The sequence below is a fragment of the Lactuca serriola genome, chromosome 5 (assembly GCF_051521515.1).
Source record: "Lactuca serriola cultivar US96UC23 chromosome 5, Lser_US96UC23_V15, whole genome shotgun sequence".
Lineage (NCBI taxonomy): Eukaryota > Viridiplantae > Streptophyta > Magnoliopsida > Asterales > Asteraceae > Lactuca > Lactuca serriola.
In genome coordinates, this window is record NC_136412.1 from 285,644,646 (window position 1) to 285,653,992 (window position 9,347).

Genomic DNA, 9,347 nt, shown 5'->3' on the forward strand with positions numbered 1-9,347 from the left:
AAAGCCTAGTTGTCGTGTGTGAGAGGATCAAAGTGCATTTGGAGGCTTGGAGAGGTGGTTGTTGAAGAAATCTTGAAGGAGAGAGGCTTGGATCAAAGGGCTTTGCAAGGAATCGAGTTGATATTCTATTGGAGCTTCCTTTTGAGGTATTATTTCATTGTTTGAGCTGCTATTATCTTGATTCATCATTTTTGGAGGTGTTAGAGATCTTATCCTTTGGTGTATTGGAGTTTAGAGGTTAGATCTGAGGTTGCTACCTCAGATCTGGAATGGAGAAGGGTTAGAATGCATAAAAGTCCCTGTTTGTGAGTGATTGAAGGAGCTATCTTGTCCCAAACCGAAACCCTAGAGTGAAAAGGCCTAGATCTCTTTGGATTCACGTAAAGTTTGCCACTTTATGTGATGGGTGGCCTTAGGAGGGGTAGATCTATGGTTTGGATCATCTGCAGTCTGAGGAGTGGACTCGGCGAGTTGCTTGAAGATAAGCTGGGACTCGGCGAGTTGGAAGAACAACTCGGGGAGTTGGATAAAGATGGTCTGGAACTCGGCGAGTTGGAAGAACAACTCGGCGAGTAGGTTGAAGATAGCCTTAGACTCGACGAGTTTGTTCTTGGACTCAACGAGTCTTGACAAAGAGTCCCAATCCTTTCTGGTTGAGCCGTGAATCGGTGAGTCAAGGGGTGACTCGGTGAGTGGTGTGTGAGTGGACTCAGAGTTGTTGGACTCGGCGAGTCTCGGGGTGACTCGGCGAGTTGAGTAGTGGACTGGGGAGGTTCTGTGTTTGAGGACTCGGTGAGTCATCGGGTTGACTCGGCGAGTAGAGTCAGTCAGGGGTTGACTTTGACTTGCCTTGACCAAGAGTAACCAGTTGTCTTCCATGAGGTATTTTGGTAATTGTTGGTTATTGTTTTGAGTTCAGTGTTTCGGTGGTTGGCGGGTGGTGGAAATCTTATAAGTGGTCGGAGCAGCTTGGGTTTATCTGTTTAGTCGGCAGTAGCAAGGTGAGTTATCCTCATTACATCAACAGGGTCTAAGGCACCAAGGCCGACCCTTTATCGGATTGAGATCCGGGTATTTGTTGTTATGTTATTGCTTTGATATGTTTGCATCCTGGTAGTTAGAATGGTACGCGTTAGAGACCTGGTTGAGGTCGGTATCCTGTTATGTAGGGTGATGCTATGCTAGTGACCGGTTAGGTCGGTATCCTGGTTAGGATGATGAGATGCTATGTGATCTGTCTGATCGGTTTGTTGACTGTAGATTATTATATGATTGTATGTTTATGTGCACATGGTTGTTGTACTGGAGTTGGGTTGAGGCAGGTCTTGCTTTGTGCTGTAGGCCAAGATACCCAGGGCGGACCGGTTATCCCAAAGGCCCAGCGAGCGGTCCGGATAGGCTGTAGGCCCCAAGAGGGCGGACCAGACGTGCCGAGGCTCGGAGAGTGGACCAGACCGACTGAAGGCCCGGTACGGGCGGACTAGTTATATTGTAGACTCAGAGAGTGGACCAGGTAGATTGAAGGCCCAGTGCGGGCGGACCAATCATACTGCAGACTCGATGTATATGGCTAGACTCGGAGGGTGGACCAGGTGGACTGTTGGCCAGTGCGGCGGACCAGTCACACAGTAGACCCGAAGTGCATGGCTGTTCTGTGATCGGATATGTTATGGCATGTTATGTGTGTATGGTATATGTGGTTGGTATTTTGGGGATATCTCACTAAGCTTTCGGGCTTACAGTTGTGGTTTAATGTTTTTCAGGTTCTTCGGGAGACCATGGCAAGGCGAAGGCGTGATCGTACCGCTCCTCATGTTTTTGTCGTGATGTGATTTTGGGAATACTTTAAATAAATTGTATTGAAAACCTTTTTGTAATAATTTAATGATATCGGGTCGTTTTTGAAAAGTTTAAATTTGTTGGAATTTTTCGGTCGTCACATATATCATAAGTGAATCACATATGAATTACATGTAATTCACATGTAAATCAAAAGTGAATCACATATGAATTACACATGATTCACATGTAAATAACATGTAATTCACATATGTGAATTACATGTGATTCACATGTAAATCATATGTAATTCACATATGATTCACTTGTGATTCACATGTAAATCACAAGTGAATCACATATGAATTATATGTGATTCACATGTAAATCACATATTAATCACATGTAATTCACATATAAATCACATATCAATTACATGTGATTCACATGTAAATAACATATGAATTACACACAAGTGAATCACAAATGAATTGCGTCTATATGCACACATGCATTTTGTGTGAGTTATTCGTTAATTATTTTTAAAAAATTTCTTGTGAATTTCACATTTTAATCTTAAAAGATACAATCACATATGAATCTTACATGATATATACATCTGCATTTTTGTGAGTGTTATTGCATTAATCATTTTTTTAATTTTCTTGTAGATTTCGAAGAATTTATGGAAAATATTGAAGAAGTGAAAAGTGATAAATTGAAGGAAATTAGAAAATGCTGATATGAAAAATGATAACACTGTGAAACTTTGTAGTATTTTTATTTTTATTTTTATTTTATTTTGTATCGATTAAAATAGTTGTACTATTATGTTTATAGATTGAATAATAAAAATGAGATTATTTATGATTTATTTAGGAATATTATAGTATAAGAAATATGCATATATGCATTTGAAAAAATATGCATATATGTACCTAAAACATTGATTTTTTGTTAAAAAATTAGATTTTTTTTAAATATTCTAGTTTTTTTTTAATTTACAAAGTTTTAAAAATGTATTTTTTTTTTAAATTGCAGTCTTTTTGAGAACTTATAGTTTCATGAGAACCCGAGAACTAAAGATGGAGCATTAGATCAAAGAATTTAATAGCCTAGATCAAAGATGACATATTTGTAATTATCGACAATCTTAATGGTACCCTTGACATTTTAAATTAAATTAGGAGGGTAATTATGGTATAGAAAATTTAAATATTTATTAATTAATTAAAATTAAGAATATAAAAAACAAATTCCCAATTAATGTAAAAATCCCTAAATTAATCTTTCACTATCTCGTATCTTTATCCTTCTCACGATTTCTTCACTTGTTCACCGACTCCCTCCTTTCTCCATCGACTGTCTCCCTACAACCTCCAAAGAGCACCTCACTCCGCCTTCTGCCCTACAACGACAAACCCTACCTCTGTTAATTCTTTTGCAACAAATTGATATATATATATATATATATATATATATATATATATATATATATATATATATATATATGATGAAACGCCCCTCTGAGCGGGCCAGAAGTAAGAGAGTCCCCGGCGAGGCCTGACCAAGCCCGACTCAGTAATCCTGGCTGCCGAGGACTCCAACAGGGCGACCACGCAAGAGCCTTGCCCTCGCCAAATATTGTCCTTCGCTACAGTCCAAAGACAACGGCTCCAGGCGACAAGAGGCATATCCAGAGCATTATTGTATGAGCCAATCGTTAGCTCTAACACTACGAGGAACACGATCTACTAATAAGGACGATGAATCTTGTCAGGATCGTAGGTCCTTGTCTCTCATGCGGATCGAGGAGGATCCGCAGTATAAAAGGACGTTCACCTTGCCTTGATGAGTAAGCTATCCTTCCCGATTCCTTAGCCTCTATACTTATTCACTCTACTGAATTGACCGTCGCCTTTTTTCGGGACCTCCTCCTAGAGAGTGTCCGGCGGTTTATCTTTCCTTGTGACCTTTCAGGTTTCCTTCTGACGATCATCACTAGTAGCCTTAGCGGTCAGAGCCTAGGTTGCATCATTTGGCATCATCTGTTTGTGTGACAACAGATACGCAGACTCCTTTTTTCTTTTCTCTTTAGCCTAGCTACATGAAAAACAACACGATTGGCGAGTCATCGGAACCACTGTACAACCCAATACACCCGATGGCATCATTGGAAGCAGACAACACTCCAACAACACCATCATCTGGTGGCCCGCCACCTTCTTTTGTAGCAGCGTCATCATCCGGTGGCCTGCCACTTTCTTTTGTAGCAGCGCTATCATTCGGTGGCCCGCCATCTTCTTTTACAGCAGCGCCACCATCCGATGGACCGCCTTCTCTTTTCATAGCAACCACGCCGCCGGTCGTGACCCAAAACCAAACACCACTACCCATATCGGGCTATGTAACTCCTCCACTATTCCCAAATAACAGTATACCCAATCCTCACACTGCACACCATATACCATCATTTTTCCTTAACACCATCGGATTTAACAATACTGGCTACAACCTTCTACTACCATCCGCCCAAACCACCAAAGACTCACAACAAACAACCCCCATAGCGCCACCAGTGATAACTTGCTACCGACGAGCAACACCACAATCGGGCCAAGTGTCATACCACCACCACACAACCACCGACCATTGGTAACGGGCATAGTATCATCACCGTCATTCACGCCTTACCAACAAATACCCATGACCCAAGCACTCCCCATCTCGTTTCAGCCGTCAAATTTCTACAACCCAGCAACGATAGACCTTACAGCCTACAACAACATGCTAGTACAACCTTTCTTGGCAATGCAGCAGCCGGGGTACCACTTTGTTCGGCGGACACCAAACCAAGATTGTCTGTCACGTCGCCATTTGTCAAGGAATTGTTGGAGTACGAAATCCCCAACACCACCAAACTGCCACACCTCAAAACGTATGACAGCACCACAGACCCGGACAACCACATCGACTCATACTAGTGGACCATGACATCCCTCAAGCCAGACGAACGATTATGGTGCACATATTTCCCTACCACCCTAGACGGCAACGCAAGAACTTGGTTCAAGAAACTACGTCCAGGCAACATCAACAACTTTAGCCAACTGAAATATCTCTTTCTAACCAACTTCATGCAACTCCGAAAGTACAAAGGAGATTGTCATTCCATCATTGGATGCAAACAAAGGGAGGGGGAGACAGTCAAGGACTATTTTGCTAGGTTCACCAAGGCAACATTAGACGTCCCAGGGCACGATGAAGGGTTGATCGCAGGAGCATTCACCTGAGGATTACTACCAGGTTCGCTATATCAGAAACTCATGGGCAAGAAACCCCATACAAGGGCAGAACTGAAGGAGCGAGTGGAACGTTTCTTACGCCAAGAAGAGGGCGAAGCGTCGAAACAAGCATACCTCAACGTCATGTCTTCCTCAGTTGGGAAGCAACATCACTAGTCTACTGCCCACCACGAATCCCAAGGAGGAGGCAGGTTCTCGGGACAAGATAGACGATCGCAAGGACGCTTTAGACCTTTCTTTAAAGACGAAAGGCGGGGAAGACGGGCATAAGTTTACACCGTCGCCGAAAAACCAACTGCAAAGGGCACTAAGACGCGGTACTATGAATACCACAAAAGTAGGACACATGATACAGTCAGTATTTGGAGGAGAAACAACTGAAGGGAAACGTGATAGAAATCGCCAAAAGTCTTTGGGCCAAATTCGACGCAGAAAATTCCAAGGACGACACCGGAAAAGCAGATTACAAGCAGGAAATCCTCGCGATCCACCATAAAAGGGGGAGAACAGAGTACACGGCCAGTGTATGCGACATTATAAAATCCATGCAAGGGTTAATGTTCTTTATGATCGACCCAAGCCCAACCGGTTGGAAAAGGGGACATCCCCTAGTCATCCAGGGGTCTATTCGAGACATCATGATCCACCGGGTGTACGTCGACACATGAAGCTCTGTAGACATCATCTATGAGCATTGCTTTCGGCTACTGCCGGAAGCATGGAAGTTAGGACTTAGGCCAGTCGCAGGACAACTCACAGGATTCACAGGACATAGCATGTGGCCCCTAGGTACGATCCATTTACCGTTCACATTAACCAGTCAAGACAAGACCAAACAACGGACCACCCTTGTAGACGTTGTGGTCATACGACATCCATTCGAACACAACGTCATATTAGGATGAACAACCTGTCTAAAGTTTGGAGCAATCTCGTCAACAATCCATAGAATAGTAAAATTCAGCACGAGTCGGGGTCTAGGGATGATCCTCGCTACTCCCCCCCAAGGGAGCTCAAATGCTACGAAATCATGCAACCAAAAGATATCTCAGCCGGGGATAAGAGACCGAAGCCAGACTCGTCGAATGAGGGGAAGTAATTAACAAGGCAAGTGCTGGTTCGATTGCTACAAATTATAAGCACGTGTTTGCCTGGACACCCACAGACTATTGGATAAGGTGTCTAAGTCCATAACAATATTTGAGATGCACTTGACCCGACCCGACATGGTCCATTTGGGTTGCACTTCACCCGAATGATTTGGATAACCTTTTGAGAATAATATGTTTATGATTTATTAATATATTATAAGTTATAATATATTAATATGAACTCATATTATTTAATTAGTATTGATCTTAAATTAATTAAGAATTAATTTGGTGTTAAAAAAGGTGACTAATTAAATATGGGTTGTTGTATTTTTATATAGTGTGGGCTAATACTCATTTGGAATAGGCTAGGCTTGCATGGGAGACCATGGATAGTCCATGGACCTTTTAACCCATGGTTCCTTGGAAAGGAAGAGTCATGGGTATTAGTGTTTATATGGATGTAACCCTAATCCTCCACACTATATAAAGGAGTCCTTGGCACTTGATTTGGCACTGGTTGTGTGTGTACAAGAGTGGTGGCCAATTCAAGAGTGTGCATTATTCTCTTAAGAGTTTTCCAAAGTTTGTTGTGATTTGTGATTTCCATTTGAGGCATCCACACTATTGGAGCTAGGCTCTCAAACTCCAATCAATCAACAACTACTAAAAGGTATGTCATTCTACTAGTAATTTTATGATTCAAGTTCCCCATGCCATGCTAGTTAGGATGTAAACCTTGGAAATTCTTATTGGCATGTATTTTAGAGAAAACATAGATCCAAGGTTTATAGGGTTGCATGTACACCATAGGAGTGTTAGAATGCTCAAAACCCAACAGTGGTATTAGAGACTAGGCTTGTTTTCTTGAATACTTGATGCAATCACTTGAAAAATCGAAAAATATTGCTGTCTGGATAGTGGACTCGCCGAGTCCATGGGGGGACTCGACGAGTCCAAGCATATATTCATCCTACTCGTCGAGTAGGTTAATGCACTCGACGAGTAGGAGGCCCAGAGTGCAGTTGTTTGAGTTTTTAAGCTGGAATTAGACTAGAATCATTACACTAAACTGTTTTGGGCTTATAAAACCTGTTTTTGATGTTGTAATGATTATGCTAATACAATTTCAAAGGATATTATCAAAATTTTAAGTTTTGTATGTGTTCATATGATTCTTAAAATTGTTGATATGGATGTTCATGTACTTATGAGTTTTGTTAGATCATAGGAATTATTTGCAAATTGTTTGTTAGTTAATTCTTGATTTTGATGTGTTTTAATGGAATCCATAATTTGTCCTCAAGTTATGGATTACCAAAAGTTTTTCTTTTAAAGTCCATTAAAAACCATAGGTTACACAAGTTGAAGAGTCTTTTCATCATAAATAGTTTTATGGACTCGATAACTTGTCCTCAAGTTATGGATGTCCAAGAGTCTCTTCATTAAAAGTTTTTAAACCATAATTAAACTCATAAGTTATGAAAAATCCAAAAGTTTTTGAATTGTTCAAAACTTTCCCTCAAGTTTTGGAATTTGTAAAGCCTCACACACACTTTAGTTCCAACCCTTAGAGTTTTAAAAGTTAAAATTCAACCCTTATACTTTATAGTATTATAAGTTAATTATATATATATATATATATATATATATATATATATATATATATATATATGTATATATATATATGTATGTATAAGAGCAAGCGAGTCTTACCGTTAGTAGGCCTCATTCACGAAGCTGATTTATAAGGGGGAGGGGGGGTATAAGGTTGTTGCCTATAAAATGGCACCTTAATGGGTGTCCACTCTCACCCGCCGCTTCCTTGACTGGTGGAGGGTCATTAGCCGAACGGGTAGGACAAGGACTATAATTCTCATTAAAAGTGTAATGATGAATATAAAGTAACCAAACCTTTTATAAATTCTCAATCTTAGTTACTTTAGGAAAATGTGAATTTGGTGCTAACTCATGAAATTTACACTTTGTACCTTACCAAGTCGTTGGTGGAGCGTGTGTGGTTAACCGGAACACTAACTTGGACTAGTAAGGATGGCAAAGGGTGACTTAATGTTTATCATAGATCGGTGGAGCGCATGTGGTTAACCAACACATTGATTAGGTGATAATATTAAGGGTACGAAGTGAATTTGCATGGTTATTCACACCTTGTTTTGTGATCATCGGCATCCCAGTCACAAAACCTGAAGGGCACAATCGAGATTGAAACATGCCATTGAAAAGTTCAATGAATCTCAAAAGATCTAGGAGTTTCAAACCAATTAAAACATAATCTTATTTCATTTTTCATGGTGGAAATTGGTGAATCGTCATTCACCTACCTTCAAATATTCTATAGCTTGGATTACGACATCCCTTTTTCAAGTTATAAAATATTGTGTTGGGTCCTAGCCTTAATATTTCATATTTGGTGTTATATTAAAGATTTTAATCAACTAACTTGAACCTCTCCCATTGAAGATGTCTGGTTCAGACAAGTATGATCTTCCCAAATCTCTTGGAACAAGCTTTCCTCTTGAAGATGATGTCCTACAACATCATGCTTCACTTTCCTCCACCTCCTCCAATTATTCTCCCTAACCCACAAGTTCTTGAATAATTCAAAGTCACTCAAGCCCTATTGGCAAGCAAGGTCTGTATGTGCTCTCATATTGACAAGTTGGGAGAGTTTGGTGTCAAAGTCTTGAGAAAGTTGGTTGTTTAATCACTTTCTAAGTCACATAGTGAGTTCCTTTGGGACTACTATGTAACAGACTATGTCATGATCCTAACGATCTTATCTATTTGTTTGGTGTTGCTGAATCAGCAATGATTTGGAACTCTGGTAAAGCAAATTTGATTAGTAGATCAACTTCCCAAACTACTATGGACATTGACAGTTGGTGACATTGGATATCTAGAAAAGCTTTTTCTTCCCAATGGAAAGGGATCGGCTATAGTCAACTTGGTTGACCAAATGGTAAAGAGAAATGCAAGTCTGAGATAGTCTAGTCTACCATTCCCAAAGGTTCCATTTGGTTCTATTTCCAAAAGAAGGGGCATTGTTTGTGAAGCTTCCCTAAATACCTGAAAGATCTAAGAGAAGATCAAGTCGAAAAGTTTAACTCTGCTTCAGGTAAGTCCATTATCTAACTCTCTTAAGCTCCTATTT